Raw genomic sequence first — 20,339 nt, forward strand, 5'->3', positions numbered from 1 at the left:
TTTTAGACAAAATAGTCTTTTACACAGTCACTGTTGGCAGACCGCCACCACGTAACTTGTGTTTTCAAATATTCAAGGTAGGAGAAAGGGTCAGGACTCATTTAGGAAGTCTGGTAGAAGTCAAGTTTGCAAAAAATGAATTTACCCAAAGGTATAGAAGGCTTGCCCTACTAGGGTGGCCTATTTCATGTGGATGTAAATAGTTCATGGGGGATGAGAGCTGCTAGGAAGTAGGGGAATAAGGGATAGAGAAGCCCATTTCCCAGATGAGCTGAAGAAATGGAGAGCGAAACTCAAGGGCAAGCGGCACGTCTGCAAGTAGAGCTCTTGCCAGCCCTTAGTGGCAGATCTGGGAACATGGGGTTTGCAAGACCCAACACAGTCCATTCTTGGAGGAAACCAGTGGCTCCTTGGGACCCAGAGAAAGAAGGTTCCATGGCATCTCTAACTCAGCAGGGAAAACTGAGGCCCGGGGCAGTTAGGATAGGCTCTCTTGTTCAGGACTGAAGAGGCTTCCCTGATGCAGGCAGGGAGTTGGTCAGTGTCTGCCGAGGAGACAAAGCCTGAGCTATCTTCTGGCTCAGAAAGAAAGAGCAGGCAGGAAGAAAAACCATCATCCAGCTGTGCCACAGATGTGCTTCCACCTCTGTCTTGCCCTCTCACCCTCGCCTTTAATCCCATTTTATAAAAACTCATACTCAGAGGTCTAGCTGGGGTGGACCCCAGTCTGACCAACCCACAGCCCAGGCTGGCCACAATGTGTGTGTGTGCTTAGCAGGGGGGCAGTTTTTGGGGACTGCAAAAGGAGGGTCTATAAAGAAGGACCTCATCTCTCACCTCCTAGGGGCAGCCTCTATGGGGGAGGACGATGGTCCCTGACATCATGGGACAGTCACGAATGAGGGTCTGTCCTGGGGTCAGGCTGGTGGGCAAGTTGGTCTGGCCTCTCCACAAGGCTGGCTCTTGCCTCCCCCATTAGTCAGTAGCACTGCTGCTCGTGGCTGTTTTTAGTTTCTGCCTTATGACCATATTTGACACACTGCCTCCAACCTAAGGTCCCTATTTATTCTTGGACACACGCCTTAGTGACATGCTACCACTGCCCTCCCTGCCCAGAATTGTGTTTGGCAAGCTGTGGAGAAGCTTCCAGAATCCAAAAGACCCCCTTTTTTTTTTAATATACTTTAAGTTTTAGGGTACATGTGCACAATGTGCAGGTTTGTTTGAATGGAGACAATTAGTTTAAAGCAGGCACACGTAAAACCGGAGGCAGCACTTAAATAAGGCACAAACATTTCTTTAAATGTTGTTTTAAAGTCAACCTTTACTTACATCCTCAACGACTTAATTGACAGAAACAACAAGTGTATCTGCCAATATGTGGGCCGGCTCAGTGACCCATCCACTGAAAAGTAGAAAGCATATCATGTTTTGAGTTACAGTTTATTGAGCATTAAGCTTTCTTCCTGTTTTTTCTCACTTTTCAGAGTGATATCCACAGATATTTTCCTATAACTGTGTGTAACATGACTGTGCCCAACGTTAGACTGGTGGATGGTAGATAAAGGGGGCAAGAATTCACAAAAGGGAAGTCCTGGGAAAGGAAATTGAGAGTTTATAAATATATGAATGCCAGCTCATTTTTATTTTTTAAATACGCTGTACAACACACCAACATAAAATCATAGGATATAGTGGTGATTGCATTCTTCTGCATGCATCTTTGGGTATTAATTTTATGAAAGATATAAAGATGATTTTGATGCAGATGGATTCCACGTTACTGAGAACATGAAAAGGAGGATCAGACAGAAGCAAGAGAAAAATTCCACCTTAGGCTCTTTCTTGCAAGGTGCAGTTTCTCCACCATTGACATCTCCTTAGACCTCACAGTGAACTGGCAAGTAGGTCCAGGGAAGAGATTTCTACAGTATCTTGGCTTTGAGTAAAAAAAAAAATGGACCCAAAAGCCTCATCTTCACAAGACAACCTTTTGGAAATAGATAGAAGGCTTGATACCAAATGTGCTTGAGGTGTAGCTCCAAAGCAGCAAATAAAGGCAGCTGCCACACCTGTGCAGGGGCCACACCCGTGCAGGTGCCACACCCGTGCAGGTACCATCCAGTGGGGGCCTGGGGCATTGCATGTCCCAGAGCATCCAGGCACAGGGAGGCTGCTCAGCAGTAGGATGTGTGGCTTTTGAGGACTCAAAGACACTTAGGGGGTCTCTGCTTCCGAATCGCCAAGAGTACAGATAGCTAGGGCAGGTGCACCACCCCACTGAGACACCAGGGCATGAAGAGTGGCATGATATGGTTTGGCTGTGTCCCCACCCAAATCTCATTTATACTGTAGCTCCCATAATTCCCACGTGTTGTGGGAGGGACCCGGTGGGAGGTAATTGAATCATGGGGCAGTTCCCCCATACTGTCGTCATGGTAGTGAATAAGTCCCATTAGATCTGATAGTTTTATAAGGCATTTCCCTTTTCTCTTGGCTCTCCTTCTGTCTTGTCTGCTGCCATTTAAGGGATGCCATTGTGAGGCCTCTCCAGCCACGTGGAACTTTGAGTCTATTAAACTTCTTTTTCTTTATAAATCACCCAGTTTCAGGTATGCCTTTATCAGCACTGTGAAAACAGACTAATACATAGCACATAGGTGGACTGAAACCCGCTGTCCCCCATGAGTGTGCACCGACAGGTATGCCCTCCACCAGCTGAGCACACCAGCACCCACCTCCCCTCCCTGACCTGCTCACAGCCAGTCCACGCCCAAGCCCTGCTGACATTCATCTCCTTTATCTCTTAGCCTGACAACTCCCCTCCTTCCCCACCACACTCCACTCAAAGCAACGTCATCCATCACCTGAACCTCCTCACTGATTGCTCTGCCTCCACTCCTGCCTCCCTCCCACCCGCATCCGTCCCCAAGCTGCATCCAGACTCCAGGGAACACAAACTCAGCCGCAGCACCCCCTTCGTTGCCTCCTCCTCGTGTCTTCCGTTGCCCTCGTGGTAGGGACTGACATCCTGATGTGGCCCATGAGGCCCCCTGGAGTCTGCCCCCACCCAGCGGCTTCCTCACCATCACACCGGATTCCCCTCTCTGAGCTTCTCCTAGGTGGCCATCCGCCCGTGCCTCCAACATTCTACTCTCCCTTCTGCCACCAGGCATTTGCACACCTGCAGTTTCCTCTTTCTGAAATATTCCTTCAGCACTCCTTACTTAATAAATTGCTACTCATCTTTCAAATACAGCCAACTTCCCATTCTTCTGGAGAGTATTCCTAGATCCCTGGAAAGGCCACAGTTCCCATGTTATACTCCATGTGTGTCTTTTTGCAGCTCTTACATGATTTCCATTTTACCTGTGGTGGTGTCACTTTTTGATAACTGGCTGTCCTTCCTGCTAGACCAGAAGCTTCTGGTGGGCAGGACATGTCTGCTTTTACAAATCATGGTAACCATGGTACTTAGTTTAGTTGTTGACATGTAGCCAGCACTTTCTTATTCATTTGCTAGTTATGGTTAACGCTGTGCTAAGCTCTGGAGTTTGAACAATGAACCAGGCAGGCAAGGCCTTGCCTTCATGGTGTTTTTATTTTATTGCAAGAGAAAGATACGAACACAATAGAGATTACGATGTTTACAATGTTTAAAAATAAGGACTGCTATGATAGAGAATAATGGCAGGATACATGGAGTCATCAGCAAAGACCTCCTGAAGCAAGTGACATGAAAATAGAGATCTGATTGGTGGGAAAGGACGAGATTTGCCCAAACCAGGGAGGAATATTCCCAACACTGGAAGCAGCAAGAGCCGAGGCCCTGAAGCAAGGACGAGGGCAGCCTTTAGTAAAGTGTCCAGAAGGCCCGAGTTCTTGGAGCAGAGCATTGAAGGAAATAGTGGTTGATAATACAACTGGAAAGATGTGCAGCGACCAGCAGAAGAGGAAGAGTTTGGATGTTATTCTGAGTGAATGGGGGAGTCATTGAGGGGACTAAGGCAGAAGAATAACCAACCTGGTTTACATATAAGGCCCTCCAGGTGGGCTTTATGGAGAAAGGATTGCACAGAGGGTGCCTTGGATAGGGCAGAGCCATGGACATGGGGAAGATGGAAGGAGATCTGTCCCAGAGGCATAGACAGGAGGCCAGGGTGTCCTTAGGAATTCTGGCTTCCATAGCAGGGTGGATGGTGGCTCATTTACTGAGGTGGAGAAGACTATTGAAGAATGCATGGGTTGATGGATGAATAAACAAACAAGCAAATATGTAGAGATAAATAGTACAATAAAGGAGACTGGGCCTTCAGGGTGAGATATATTCATAAGGCAAAAAAGCTTCCATATCGGTCAGGGTTCTGCAGAGAAAGAGAACCAATGGGATATGTATATAAAGAGATTTATTTTAAGGAAGTAGCTCACATGATCATAGAGGGTAGCAAGTTGCTATTTGCAGGGCAGCCCACAGGCTGGAAACTCAGACAGGAGCGGATATTGCAATCTTGAGGAAGAATTATTTTCTTCCCAGGGAAACCTTGTATTTTTTTCTCTTAAAGCTTTCAACTGATTAAATGAGGCCCACACATATTATTAATGATAATCTCCTTTACTTACAGTCACCTGATTATAGATGTTAAACACATCTGCAAGATGCCCTTCACAGCAACACCTAGATTTGTGTTTGATTAAATAACTGGGTACTACACCTTGGATACATTGACACATAAAAATAACAATCACAACTTTAAATGATTGTTCCGTGGAAACCACTAGGCTTTACCAATAATATAACTCAGAGGTCAGCAAACTATGGTCCATGGGCCAAATTTTGCCTTCCCCCTGTTTTTGTGAATAAAGTTTTATTGGAACACAGCCATGCCAATTCATTTGTGCATTGTCTATGGCTGCCTTTGTGTAACAGCCACAGAGGTGAGCAGTTAGGACAGAGCCCAAACAGCCCGCAAAGCATAACGTATTTACTATCTGGCCCTTTACAGGAAAACTTTGTTGAGCCCTGGTGTCACTTCATTTTGTGGAATTACTCAGGCAAAGTGACTGCTGCTAGGCAATAGAAAAGATTCAAGAGTCAAAATGGTTAACGGGTCTGAAACCAGTGGAGATCTGGGAAAATTTTAAAAGAATAGTCAAACATGACAAGAGGTATCACTGGGGAAAAGAAACCCAAAACATTAGCATTTGGCTTCCAAGCAGCTCACATTCTGGCCTTAGACAACTGTTACCTCACTGCTCAGAAATGGAAGCTTGAAGCTCATGTGGAAAACCGACCTCCTAATAAATCTCACACAGAGGATGCAGCAATTTGTTATGCGTGAGAAAATGGCACTGGGAAAGCAAAACACAGCCAGCTTGCTTCATATCACAAGTAGCAATTGGGCTCAGGTTTTCACCTAATTTTTAAGCAGCTTATCATCACCTCCGAAAAGAAAAAAATAAATTCTAAAAATTGCATTGCTTTTTTTTTTTCTGAGAAGAGCGTATTATGAAGCGTAAACATTAAGAAAGTCATTTCCCAATATAACTATTTCCAAGCTTTGTCTACCACTTGTGCTATCATCCAAATGTTGGTGTCCCCTTCTCCCTGCAAATTTGGATATTGGAACCTAATCTTTAGTGGGATACTAGTAGGAGGTGAGGCCTTTGGGGAGGTGATTAAGTCATGAGGTCAGAACCCTCATGAATAGGATTAGTGCCTTTGTAAAAGACATGTAAGAGAGCCTGTTTGCCCCTTCTGCTATGTGAGGACACCATGAGAATAATCTGCAGGAGATGCAAGAAGCAGAGGCCCTTCACTAGACATGGCATCTGCTGGCACCTTGATATCAGACTTCACAGCCTCCAGAACTGTGAGAAATAGATGTCTGTTGCTAATAAATTACCCAACCTAAGGTATTTTATTATAGCAGCCCAAACTGACTAACACAACTCACTACCTTTAAACATTTTTGTCCTATCAATACAGCTCCCTCTCCCTTTTTTGGGGAATAAAACCTTGCTGAAATGAATGGACTCTAATATCTTGATTTATTAACCCACATCTGAGCCAAAATGATGTTTGTTTGAGAATCTACCCAGTACTGACTAAAAGAAACTGTACAAGAGTTTTTTATTGCCAATGTGTGAGAAAATAGACCAGAGATAAGATTAATCTTTACAAAAGACAAAAAGCTTACAATGCTTTGCCAAATAAAATTAACTTTCATAATTTGCCTACTATGTATTTACTATGCTATGCTATCTGTTTAGCATACAAACCCCCTACAATCCCTACAGTAATCCTATATGGTGCCTACATTTTAATCTCAGGTTTATAGATGAGAAACGAAGACAACCTGGACTTAAAGCCAGGCCACCTTACTCCACAGGCCACACCCCCCACCACAGTGAAAACTACAGCTGTGATAAGACAACAGAAAATTGCTTATCCAAAATAATAAATTACATATTTATATTCCCCTTGACTCACCTGAATAGTGTTCATTTTTATTTAGAAATGTAACTGTATTAGTTTGTTCTCATACTGCTATGAAGAACTACCTGAGACTGAGTAATTTATGAAGAAAAGAGGTTTCATTGATTCACAATTCTGTAGGCTGTACAGGAAGCATGGCTAGGGAGGCCTCTGGAAACTTACAATCGTGGCAGTAGGCAAAGGGGAAGCAGGTGCGTCTTCACGTGGTGACAGGAGAGAGAGAGCAAGGGGGAAGTGCCACACACTTTTAAACGACCAGATCTCCTGAGAATTCACTCACTATCATGAGAACTGGAAGGGGGAAGTCTGTCCCTGTGATTCAATCACCTCCCACCAGGCCCCTCCAACACTGGGGATTACAATTCAACGTGAGATTTGGGTGAGGACACAGAGCCAAATTCTAACATCTTGATTTACTAACCTACATCTGAGCCAAAATAATGCTTGTTTGAGAATCTACTTTAAGTAACAACTGAAAAAAATTTACGAGTTTTTTATTGCCAATGAGTGACAGAATATATCACACACAGACAAGATAAAATAAGATTAATATTTACAAAAGGCAAAAAGCTCACAATTCTTTGTAAAATAAAATTGATAATTTGCCTACCATGTATTTGCTATGCTGTGTATCAAACAAAACCCCCTACAATACCTACAGTAATCCTAGATGGTGCCTTCATTTTAATCTCAGGTTTATAGATGAGAAACTAAGACAACCTGGACTTAAAGCCAGGCCGCCTTACTCCACAGGCCACACCCCCAACCACAGTGGAAGCTACAGCTGCGATGTTAAGATAACAGAAAACTGCTATTCATAATAGTAAATTATATACTTATATCCCTCGACTCATCTGAATAGTGTTCATGTTTACTTAGGAATGTAACTTTTTAAAGAATGCAAAGTTTTATTTAAGAACCTGCAAAGTTACCTCATGTAACAGCAATATTCCTGCCATCATGCTGCATATGGAGATAGAAACCTATAACAATCATCTTTCCCTCTAACTTGCTTCCACCTTCTCCAGTGGGTGACAGAGAAGACAGATAGGACATGTACATCCAGCTTTCTCTGCTACCCCTTGAAAAAGCTCCATCTATTCCAATCAGTGGGCATGCAGCTTCCTGGTTTTCTTACACTTGCTGTTACTCATAGAGTATCTCGTGCTGTTGTTTGCATTTTTACTAGTTTCAGCTTATTTTAGGGTTTCACTTAACGCACAGCTTTGTATAGAAAGTCATAGATTCCACTGCTCCTCCCAGTGTTTTACACAGGTTTTACTGAAACCCAAACCCCTGCCTAACATCCCTCTTTTTCTTCCTCACTTCCCATGGCAAAGTCAGAATTTATTCTTGAGATTTCAATCTTCTCAGCCTTTTAGCTTTCCTGGCTGTGGGACCACAGAAAGCTAGCACTGCAGCTATGGTCTAGCAGGACAGCGTCCCAGCCTTATTCCCTCTGCACTTACCATTTCTGTGAACACTGGCTCAGTGTCCAACCACAAGCCCCATCTGCTCTCTTGTGAAGTGGACCAGAAGTGTCCAGGATTAATGCTGCTTAGGCTGAGAGTAGGTGGATCAACATCCCAGCTCCCTCACCCTTCCTGTAGATGACATTTCAGTTTCATGTTCTACACTTTCTCCCAGAGTTTCTCAATGGCACCATTCTCCAGTTGGCCACGGTGGTAAATTGCTTGGTGATGCATTTTGTATTTCTGTTGTGCCTTGCAAAACCCACTTCCTAATTGCTGTTTCTTGGGATGGCCTCCAAAATAAAGTACTTGTGTTTGACATCTTATCTCAGGTCCTGCTGGGGAATCCAAATTAAGTCAGCATGCTGTATAACATACCCCATCTCCCCTCTCTATAAGGACATTTCTTTAGACTATCTCTTATTTCAGTCCTGAGCTCCACCCTGTCAAGTATTCTGGATACCCATGAGGGCTTAGCAAAAGGGCCTATGTCTGTCACCCTGGATGTGAAGTAGCCACTTCAGGAAAGCTCTGTGATAGCCATGTGTAAGGTCATAGTTAGAAATGCCCCCACCCTTTCTCATTAAGTTCTCCCTACCCTTATTCACATTTGGCACTTTATTTAACTCTTCCCATTCATATATTTTGAGACTTAGGCTGAATTTAGCAACTTTACATCTTCTACCCTTTCTCATTGTGCTAAAGTCTCCATCAGGGTCATGCAAATGGGGAAATAAAGGTTGAGCAAATGGGGAAATATTATTCTCCATATGGATTGTGAAAGTGTGCAACCTATACCACTGTCAGCAGCAGCTCTGGTCTTCATCCTGCCCCATTGTTTTCTGAAGGTGCAAAATCCAGCCTCCTACTAGAAGAACCCAGACTCTTGTTTCCCCATTCACAATGGGGGTGTTGACTTACACATTAGGTCAACATAGTTGCAGGAGGTTCTAGAATCTAGCCACTTTGGCTCTATCACTTATTAGCTGAGTGACCTTGGACAAGTTATTTAACTTCCCACCAGCTCAGTTTCTCATCTGGAAATTGAGAACAATTTCAATTATAACAATGTCATAAAATCTTTGTGTCAGGTGAAATCATGCATGCTGAGTGCTTTGACAGCACCCAGCATTTTGCGGGTTTTTGACAGATGTCAGTCACCACCGACTCTCTGTCTTCCCCTTCTGCAGGTCCAGCCTCCAGGGCGATGACAAGGGTGAGAGAGAAATATGAGCCCAGCCTGCCAGGTCAGGAACAAGGAGAGCGAGGTGCTGCCTTTCCTTTTCCCTGGCTCCTTCCAAGTGGCAGTGTGGACAAACAGAACAGGCAAGATGCTGTGGATGTGGAGCTGAATGATTCATCATGCACATCAATTTAACCAGAGTCAGTTAGCAGTATCCCAAAGCTCTGAAGGACAGGGGCTCAATTAACCTTTTAATACACAAGTCAAATTTCTTGTCTTCATGACTTACTTCTTTACCAGCAAAAAGCCTCCAAAACCCTTCTCAGATCTTTGTCCAAGGTGAGGCTAAACTCTGTCACTGGTGGGGCTTCCTCTAATTCCCTGTGTTGTTCCGTCTGCTGTGATGTTATCACTCTAAGAGGGAGGGTGCATTTCGAGGATGACAGAGAAGGACACGTATGATGCAGTGTTAACGCAGACCTTTCTCTCCACCTGGATGAAGAACTACGTTCTCTGGCCGCCCTCATACTTGTGGTTAAAAGAATGTAAATTATTTCACAATTCTCTCCCCTCAAACACACCCACTATTTCTCTTTCTTCCTGCAAGAGCTGAGTTTTTTTCTCTTCAGGATAAACTAGCACATTCTTTTAATTCCCAGGAAATTATACTTTTCCAGGGATGATTACCACCCATTCTCAGAGTTTATAAGTCCAAGGGTAAGGCCCTGATCCAATTGGGGCTGGAGCTACAGATGAGAATGAAAATGACAGACCATCTCTGTGTGCTCCTGGACTGTGAGAGGTAAAATTTGGAATCTGACAGCTGTCACGTTTCCTGATAAATGAACCAGAGAAGTGGAGGGAGAAGGGAGGCCTGGGAAAAAGGCGCTCCTCCTAGGCTTCAAGTCCTGAAGCCAAAGCACATTCTTTACTTTGAGTCCCAAAAGGCAACTCATTATTATTCCAATAACACCACCTTTGTTTAGTCTGATAGGGGTACGGTTTCTGTCACTAGCCAACCTAGCGATGATTATCACATTATTTAAATTAAACACCCATTTCTATTTTTGGGAGGCCCTCGTGGGTGATCAACCTGCTGATTTATGAACCAATTCATGCTACGGTAGTGATGGGGAATAGCAGTTACCACACTATCTTTTGTTATACCAACTTTGCCTTGACACCCAATGTTTAATGTCTTGACCTAAAGTAATGACTAATAAACCCCAATGCCAGCAAAGAGAAAGCCCACAGAGAACCAGCATCAGTGCAGATGAGTCTCAAGGCAACACCCAAATATCCCACTAGGCCTCTCTCTTCCTGCATACACATATGTTAAGGCTTGAATTTAATTTTTTTCTCACACTATAAAGCTAAGCTGTGTCAGTAATCCCCATGCCAACCTGCTGGAGAAAAAGTCAATCTAACATCATTACATTTTTCTGGCTATTTTAATTCAGTTAAAAAAATAAAAATAAAAAACCACATTTCCCTAGTACCTGCCTATTTCTAGAAAAAGCTAACTGGAAATCAGAAACAAGGAAGACAGCCTTTAACTGCTTTATTAATGGGAGCTTGGTCATGTCATTTCCAAGTTCTTCTTTTTCCAAAAGACCCAACTGATAGTCTCGTATTCATAAGGCACCTGCTCCCTCACCCCTACGAGTTCAAATCCAGTTTTCTTTCCCTTTCGGAGCTTTTCCTGATGAAATTATAGCTTCTCATAGTGAAGGTGAACAGCGTGCTGGCTTATCTGGTCCCTCCGTCACCTTCCCCACCCCTCATCTGCCCTCTGCAGGTCAGGGCGTCAACAGTCTCCAGGACAGGTGTTAACTAACCTACCCCTGGAGGCACTATGTGTTGGGCAGTGAGAAACCCAAACTACATTCCAGACTCACTCATTTGAAAATGGAATTAATAAAACTGGGAATTAATGAATAACAATATTTTAGAAGGAGTCACAATTGCAAGGTGCCCTGCTAACCCAGTATCCAAAAAACTGCTGTTTACTCTGTCATCTTTGGCAATACACACCATTATTACATCTTAGTTGCTTAATCCGTAAGAGGCAGGTAAGATGCCAAGCAATTCCTTGGAGTTATGGTAAGTTATTCATGCAAACACTGTATTTATTAAGTGATTCAAGCATAAAGGTCATTCAACGCTTACGCTCTCTTTCTAATGCCCTTCTGATGCTCCTTCTTTTAAAGCCTGGTGGCAAAAGCACTCCCAACTCAGAACACAGGAGTACAACCTGAATTCAGAGAATTTAAGATGATCTCTAAATCAGGATGAGTCTTACAATCCAAGCTATGTCTTAGAATTACATAAAATAATGGTGCATTTTATATAATCAGTGGCATTTTAGATTTGATGAAATACAGCAACTGAATTAGTCCTCCCAGAATTCAAGGTCTTTTTAAATCAGGATTTAATTCATATCTCAGTAGCTTTCCCCAAAATTTTCAGCAATTGCACCCTGCCCGCCTATTCATGAAGCTGAGAGGGATCACAGGAGTTGTCTAGTCCCAAGTCCCCAGAGATGTTTTCTGGTGATAGACTGTAACCAAAACGACCTCTGGTATTTATTAAGTTTGCAAAATGTTGTGTCAAAGTTTTCTCAGAGCCTTTTATATGCTAATTGAAATTATGGATTTGTCCGAAAGGTGTTCTAGACTTTAGAATTTCCCCCACTTATTTGACCATTAAACCTTTTATCCTAGGACTGATTTGTAGGCGAATAAAAATGCTGAAAAAAAGTGAGACCTTGAAAGATTACACAACCTGCCCCCAAAGACCCAGTTAATAAGTGGTACAGTAAAGAATGCAGTCTGGCTTTTCTTATTCTGCTTCTGATTCTCCTACCACACAGCACTGCTTCATGGATCAGTTTTCAATGAAATGAATAAAAGGCACCATGGTGTAGTTATCTCTTCACTCACGCACTTCCCTCAGAATTTCAAAACCAACGAGTTAACAAAAAGACAAATTTACACTGGAAATCAACAACCATCTAAGCTGTGGAATTTTTTAGTGCATTGTGATGTCCATTAAAATCTGTCACCCAATTGCCTTCCAAAACCCCAGAGCAACTGAAACACACAAGCGTTTTTGAGTGGGCAGGGGTTAAGGGGCAGAAGCCAAGAGAGGATCAGAGACATCTCCCAGTAACACAGGGGCCCATTTCCCTGAACCTGTCAAAACCTTTGAGCAGGTAACACCGAGGAGTGGGTCTCCTGTGGCTGGCTTTGCAACTCCTTCTCTTCCGATTATGATAATATCCTTCTTACACTGCACCGTAATCATTTGCATTTTTATTGTTTTCACTCAAAAGCTCCTAAGTTATTTAGATAAGCACCATTAAACAAAAATCTGAGTAATTAGTTCTTTTGATGTGTCCTAGTGGCAGCGGAGGAACTTGAAGACGTTTATTAACTGTTAGATCAGTCCCAGGTGGGACTTATTATAAACAGAGCTTAGCCCCAGAGCAGCCGCTCATTAAATCCTGAACAGGAATTAGGTATTTCTCTCTTCCCATACCATTCTTCATCAACCAGCCTCTGCCACTTGGGTAGGATTATTATATTATATATTTTATGCCACTAAATACCACAAATCATTGCTTACGTGAAGTCCCGGAGGTGGGGCTAGAACACAATCACACCCTCCTTTAGAGACTGCAGACCCAGAGAGAACAATCAGAAGGGACTCCCAGAGATCCGCTATTTAATCCTCTCATTTGGCTGGTCAGAGACAGAGATCCAAAGAAATTAAGATTTCCTCAAGGCCAACAGCTGGTCAATGGGACCCGCTTCTCCCATCTCTTGCTTTAGTAAATTTTCCATGCCAAGACATTTTCAAGTGCTTGACAGTCACCCACAGATGCTGACTGCTCTGAGTGATCTATGGCAAACCACCCACTCTTTTCCCAGAATGATAAATGTTTCTTATGTCTAATGTTGATATAAAATGTTATGAAAATGAGAAAATTTGGGGGATCTTAGAAAATAAAAGAAAGATTTACATGAAATAAAAATGAGTGGTTTTATCTCGTGTATGTTGGAAAACAGAATAGAAGTTGATTGGCATCCATGGCAGAAGGGGATCTGGGTTCTCACCTGTTCCCACCTGTTCAAGCATCCCAGTGGAGTCCTCAGTCCTCAAGTCTGTAAACCAGGGTGAACAGCCCCAGGTGACCGGGACACAGTGGGAAATGAGTCAACTAACCCCTAAAAGCTCCTCCCAGTCCCAGGGTCGTGCCTTCATTCTTGAAGGTCGGTTTCTCTACAGCATAAACGTCATTATTCATAAGGCTTTCTCCCCTGTGTCATGTAACATAGGGCAGCACAAACAAGACTGTTTTTTTTTTTTAATACATAGATGGAGTTTCGCTCTTGTTGCCCAGGCTGCAGTGCAATGGCACAATCTCGGCTCACCACAACCTCTGCCTCCTGGGGTCAAGAGATTCTCCTGCCTCAGCCTCCCGAATAGCTGGGATTACAGGCATGCACCACTATGCCTGACTAATTTTGTATTTTTAGTAGAGATGGGTTTCTCCATGCTGGTCTCGAATTCCTGACCTCAGGTGATCTGCCCGCCTCAGCCTCCCAAAGAGCTGGGATTACAGGCGTGAGCCACCACATCTGGTCTGCACAAACAAGATTTTAAATATGTTTTCCTGTTACTCTCCGAGTGTTTTGCTAACAGATGATTTGCAAAGAATATACATAGAAAGACAGCTCTCATTCACCCACTGAGAATCAGCCTCCTGAAAACTTTAGGCAGACTCAATAAAAATAAACTTATCACTACATCCCTGCTCCTAAGTTCCATGCAGAACACACATCGGGAGTCTGTAGCAAAATACCTCTACTCCCCTGAGAGATTTGTACTCAATGTCCCTAACATAGCATTTAACAGCTTCACCAGCCACATGGAAACAGAAGAAACACCAAGTTTTTGTGGGGAAAACATTTCAAAAGGACAAAATATCTTTGAACCTGACTCTACCTTACTATCGTTTCTCATTTTTATGTCTTATTTAAGATCTGTGAAAAACAATCCAAGGTTTAGTGTTGATTTTCTTAACAAAAGAAAATACTCAAGGTTGTTTTCATAAATAGACAATCTTAACTCAATTTTCTTCTGTTACCACATGCCACATTTAAATAACCTCAATGGCCAGGAAAACTTAAAAAGGGAACTTTCATGAGTTAGGTAGGGCTTGGCTGCATCTAATTCAATGTCATTCACAAGAAAAGCTAAAAATCTTTACCTGCCTGAAGTTCTTAATGGAAGGGGAGGAAGAAACCCAAAAGATAAATGAACAATGCATGTCTAAATTAAAACTGAACCAAAAAAAAAAAAAAGACATCAGTCAGAGAAACAGTCAGAGAAACAGAGAGAAAAGTAGCAACTTTAAGCATGATGAATAACTGATCCACATCCTTAGCAAAAACAAGATCTCATCAGGAACCAATCAGGAGCACCAACCTGAATTTGCTGATTCATGGAAAGCAATAGGTGATTAAAAAAAAAAAAAAGCCTGAGCCTCTTTCTTTTCCATTTCTCCAACCAGACAACCCAAGAAGACACTACACACTTATGATACATTCCAGATTAACTTTACCAACCAACTCTCTTGGACTTTACTGTTAATTAGTGCAGAGGCAACTCCCTTTTTTCTCTTCTGCCTCCCAGCTTCCCCTCTGGATGCTAATGAAATAGGGAGATTTCTAAGTTTCATTGTCTCAGTTGAGCAGTGCTATTCTTTTTTTTTAAATTTTATTATTATTATACTTTAACTTTTAGGGTACATGTGCACAACGTGCAGGTTTGTTACATATGTATACATGTGCCATGTTGGTGTGCTGCGCCCATTAACTTGTGATTTAGCATTAGGTTTATCTCCTAATGCTATCTTTTCTACAGGCAATATGGAAAAAATAAACATGTAAGATTTCTGGATGGAAACAGTTTACAATCAAACATCCCGTTGTTGACAAAATCATCATAACTGTCACTTCGCGCCTCTTTGCCAACTGTATAATTAGTGTCATTACCAGTAAGTCATGGAAATATAAATGATAGTGGATTATACAACCCAAAACTGCATAAACATGAATATTTTATGGTACCTAAGCAATGTCACGAATTGTACATAACATAGACTTGGCATTTGCTTCCAGCAGATCTTAAGATTTCTCACCCAGACTAAGTGCACAGTCTTACCATATAGCTTTAGAAAGATGTTTCTGGATGGATGTTACCAAAGGCAAGTGAGGAGGAGGAGGAGAGGAGGGAAAAAATTCTCTTTGGAAATGATTTTTAAAAACACAATTATTAGCATATTTTTATGTTTAGGACATGAAATTCCATTTTTATATTTTCCTACATGGAATATAATTTCAAAAGAAAATATTTTTAAAATAACAATTTAAAGCCAAATGTATTCAATTTTGTATTGCCTACTATCCGATCACTCATGTTTGGATACTTTGGCAAATATGTTAGACCAGATCACTCTGCACCCAAGTTGCCTATACTCTCCCTGACTGGGGTGATCTCTTCCTTTCCCCTCTGCCCAAGACCAGCTCAAGACACACTGCTCTCTCCCTTCTTTGAATTTCTAAAGGCCAGACTCTGGAAAGCATAGGTTTTGACATTTTTAAGACTCTGTAAATTATGGCAATCAAACTCTTTTTGTTTGTGTATACATTTGGAATTGCCATACTTCTACAAGCACTCCCATTTTTAGTGTCCAATATTGGGCCGGTGGGTCATAGGTACTCTGTCAATATGTAAGGAAAATTATTAAGTGGACACATTCATTAGTTTTTATGGAAAATAAGATGGGAATGGAAAAATATTGGATAAAACCCAACTATTCTTTTCAACAGAATGAGATCACACCCTGGTAATCAAAAGCATCCATACAGCAACAAGTGGTCCGTGTGGTCCTTAAAACATGCCAGTAGGGGTTGAGAAATACCCTCCTAATCAAGGTGATTATTCATGACAAACTTGTATATATAGTAAGGGGCAGGTGAGTCTTTCATGACATCATTAGATTATCAGATCTTTGAGGAAACAGAGTTGTGTCTGGTTTGTTTACAGCTGTGGTGGGCAAAACAATGGCCCCCAAAGACATCCACATCCTAATCCCTGGAACTGGTGACTATGTGAGGTTATACCAAGCAAAAACAAAGCACAAAGTGTTCTTTTTTCTTTATTCTTAACCTAGAAAATGTTTATCATATTTAAATTTTCCATTTTGACTCAGTTACTGTGCTTTCTGAACATGTATACAATGTTATGGTGAAGTTTCAGAAAATCTTTGAAATCTGCAACTGCATTAGACAAAGAGTATAAATGTACCTGTTCAAAGTTTAAAACATAAATTTCTGTTTGAAAAACGAAGATGGACTGATAGGTTGAAACTTCATCTTACAAGGTTTATAGTGACACAAAGCAGTTGACACAATGACATTTCTGCTTGAGGAAACTTACTGTGGGTACACTGAAGAGAATGAATTGGTGGAAAAAGGCTGTGGGCAGACCAAGTAAGAAGCTGTTACATTAACCCCAGCAAGGGATGCAGTGGCCTGGCCTCATGGCAGTGGGGCTAGGCAAAAGTAGATGAATTCTAGGAAAGGTTAGGAGGTAATATTGACAGGAGTTGGCAACTGGAGGAAAAAGAGGAAGAAGTCAATGGGATCTGGACCACATGGTGAAAGACAACCATTCAGTAAGGAGCAGAGCATGAGATATTATGGTTGAGTATGAAATTTATTATGGTTGGACATAATATAATAAGTTGAAGGGAGAGATTTTTTTAAGAAACATAGATTTGGAAGTCATTAATATATGAATACAAATGGAGGTCAATGAGTATGAAAACACCCAGGGTAGCATAGCCAAGACAATCCTAAGCAAAAAGAACAAAGCTGGAGTCATCACACTACCTGACTTCAAACTATACTACAAGCCTACAATAACCAAAACAGCATGGTACTGGTACCAAAACAGATACATAGACCAATAGAACAGAACAGAGACCTCAGAAATAACACCACATATCTACAACCATCTGACCTTCAACAAACCTGACAAAAACAAGCAAAGAGGAAAGGATTCTCTATTTAATAAATGGTGCTGGAAAACTGGCTAGCCATAAGCAGAAAACAGAAACTGGACCCGTTCCTTATACCTTATACAAAAATTAATTCAAGGTAGATTTAAGACTTAAATGCAAAACCCAAAACCATAAAAACCCTAGAAAAAAGCTAGGCAATATCATTCCGGACATAGGCATGGGCAAAGACTTCATGACTAAAACACCAAAAGCAATTGCAACAAAAGCCGAAATTGATAAATGGGATCTAATCAAACTAAAGAGCTTCTGCACAGCAAAAGAAACTATCATCAGAATGAACAGGCAACCTACAGAATGGGAGAAAATTTTTGCAATCTACCCATCTGACAAAGGGCTACTATCCAGAATCTACAAGGAACTTAAACAAATTTTCAAGAAAAAAAAACAAACAACCCCATCAAAAAGTAGGCAAAGCATATGAACAGATACTTCTCAAAAGAAGACATGTATGTGGCCAACAAACATATGAAAAAAAGGTCATCATCACTGGTCATTCAAGAGATGCAAATCAAAACCACAATGAGATACCATCTCATGCCAGTTAGAATGGCGATCATTAAAAAGTCAGGAAACAACTGGTGCTGGAGAGGATGTGGAGAAATAGGAACACTATTACACTATTGCTGGGAATGTAAATTAGTTCAACCATTGTGGAAGACAGTGTAGTGATTCCTCAAGGATCTAGAACCAGAAATATCATTTGACCCAGCAATCCCATTACTGGATATATACCCAAAGGATTATAAATCATTCTACTATAAAGACACATGCACACATATGTTTATTGAAGGACTATTTATAATAGCAAAGACTTGGAATCAACCCAAATGCCCATCAATGATAGACTGGATAAAGAAAATGTGGCACATATACACCATGGAATACTGTGCAGCCATAAAAAAGAATGAGTTCATGTCCTTTGTAGGGACATAGATGAAGCTGGAAGTCATCATTCTCAGCAAACTAACACAGTAACAGAAAACCAAACATCACATGTTCTCACTCATAAGTGGGAGGTGAACAATGAGAACACATGGACACAGGGAGGGGAACATCACATACGAAGGCCCATCAGTGGGTGGGAGGCAAGGCGAGGGAGAGCATTAGGACAAATACCTAATGTATGTGGGGCTTAAAACCTAGATGATGGGTTGATAGGTGCAGCAAACCACCATGGCACATGTATACCTATGAAACAAACCTGCAAGTTCTGCATATGTATCCCAGAAGTTAAAGTAAAATAAATAAAATTTAAAAAGAAAACACCCAGGGTAAGTGTACAGATTGAGGACCTAGGGAAAAACCTCTGAGGAACATCATTTTCAAGGAACAGGACAGAAGACAAATTGACAAAGGAGACTAAGTTCATGACTAGATAGAATAAAAACCAGGAGAATTTAGTGTTATGATAGCTAACAGAGAAGATTTCCAGATGGTGGATATTAACCAAGGTGTCAAATGCTTCTGGGAAATGAAACAAGACAAAAGATTGGGCATTGGAGTTTGCAATATGGATATCATTAGGAACCTGGTTGAGAATATTTTAGTGAAGTTTTGGGGACAGAGATCGGCCTGAAGGGTGTTAAAGAGGGGTGAATGTAAGATTGTGTCTTTGAGGTGCTACACAGGAACACATGAGTGGGGTAATTTATAAAGGAAAGAGGTTTATTTGGCTCACAGTTCTGTAGAACATTCAAAAAGCATGGCACCAGCATCTGTTTCTGGTGAGAAATTCAGGCTGCTTCCACTCAAGGCAGAATGGGAGGGGGAACTGGCATGCAGAGATCACATGGCAAGAGAAGAAACAAGAAAGAGGTGAGGAGGTGCTGAGCTCTTTTTAACAACCAGCTTTTGCAGGAACTAATAGAGCAAGAAGAGAACTCACTCATTACCATAAGGATGGCACCAAATTATTCACAAGGGATACACCTCCATGATCCAAACACCTCCCATTAGGCCCCACCTCCAACACTGAGAATCAAATTTCAACGTGCAGCATAAGGGACAAATATTCCAATTATAACAGAGCACAAGGGGAGAAAGTAGAAAGAACAAGTGGGACACCTCTTTCAATAAGTTTAGCTAAAAAAGGAGAACAAAAAATGAGATGGTAAAGATTTGTAATTTTTTTTTTTTTAAAGAGAGAAATGCTAATCTGGAGAGGCCAGTAAAGAGGATGAGGTTGAAAATTCAGGTCAGCATGAGGATAACTAGTGTCGCAAGGTCCCTGGGGAGCTGGGATGGGTCTAGCCCAGGGATTAGGGGATGTGCTATGGATAATAATAAAAAACATGTCTTCACTGTAACGGGATGGAGTGAGGAAAGAATGGACATGGTGGCTGCAGGTGAGATTTTGAATTTGATGGAGGAAAACTGAAGCAGTTTCCTTCTGCTGGCTTTTTATTCTTCTGTTAAGTAGGACATGAAGTTTTCTAAAGCTTAATTTTGAAAAGAGAGCTATTCTAGCATTTAAACCAAACTTTTAATACAAATAAATCCAAGATTTTCATGTGGTACCATCTCTGCATAGGTCTAAATTTTTATTTATTTATTTATTTGAGACGGAGTCTTGCTCTGTCACCCAGGCTGGAGTGCAGTGGCACAATCTCGGCTTACTGCAGGTCTAAATTTATAAGACCATAATCTAATGGTTTAAAACAATTTAAAAAGAGGTTGCAATGTTATTTGATGCTCAACTTTATAAAAGAGCTTGTCTTAGTTTATTTACTGTAGCTATAACAGAATTTCTGAGATGGGGTAGTTGATAAATAAAAGAGGTTTATTTGGCTCATGATTCTGGTGGCTGGAGAGTTCAAGATTGGGTAGCTATATCTCATGGAGCCCTCAGGCGCTTTCACTCATGGTGGAAGGTGGAAGGGGAGCTGGTGTGTGCAGAGATCACATGCCATGAGAGTAAGCAAGAGAAAGAGGGAGGGAGATACTAGGCTTTTTTCAGCAACCAGCTCTCAAGGGAATGAATAAAGCAAGAACTCATTCACCCCAGAGGAAGGGCATTAATCTACTCATGAGGAG

At 41.7% G+C, this 20,339-nt stretch overlaps 1 protein-coding gene across 2 annotated transcripts in view; it reads right to left on the reverse strand.

The window, feature by feature from the left end:
- Positions 1–20,339, reverse strand: part of TAS2R1 (taste 2 receptor member 1) — a 276,485-nt gene that overhangs the window by 101,226 nt on the left and 154,920 nt on the right. Inside the window, exon 1 of one of the 2 annotated variants that reach the window (XM_003809222.4) lies at positions 7,966–8,306. The exons of the other annotated variant lie outside the window; for it this stretch is intronic. The gene's annotated coding sequence lies outside the window, so the exon portion shown is untranslated. Of the gene's footprint in view, positions 1–7,965; positions 8,307–20,339 lie in introns of those variants that run through there. 2 annotated transcript variants of the gene reach the window in all.

Source organism: Pan paniscus, chromosome 4 (genome assembly GCF_029289425.2).
Source record: "Pan paniscus chromosome 4, NHGRI_mPanPan1-v2.0_pri, whole genome shotgun sequence".
NCBI lineage: Eukaryota > Metazoa > Chordata > Mammalia > Primates > Hominidae > Pan > Pan paniscus.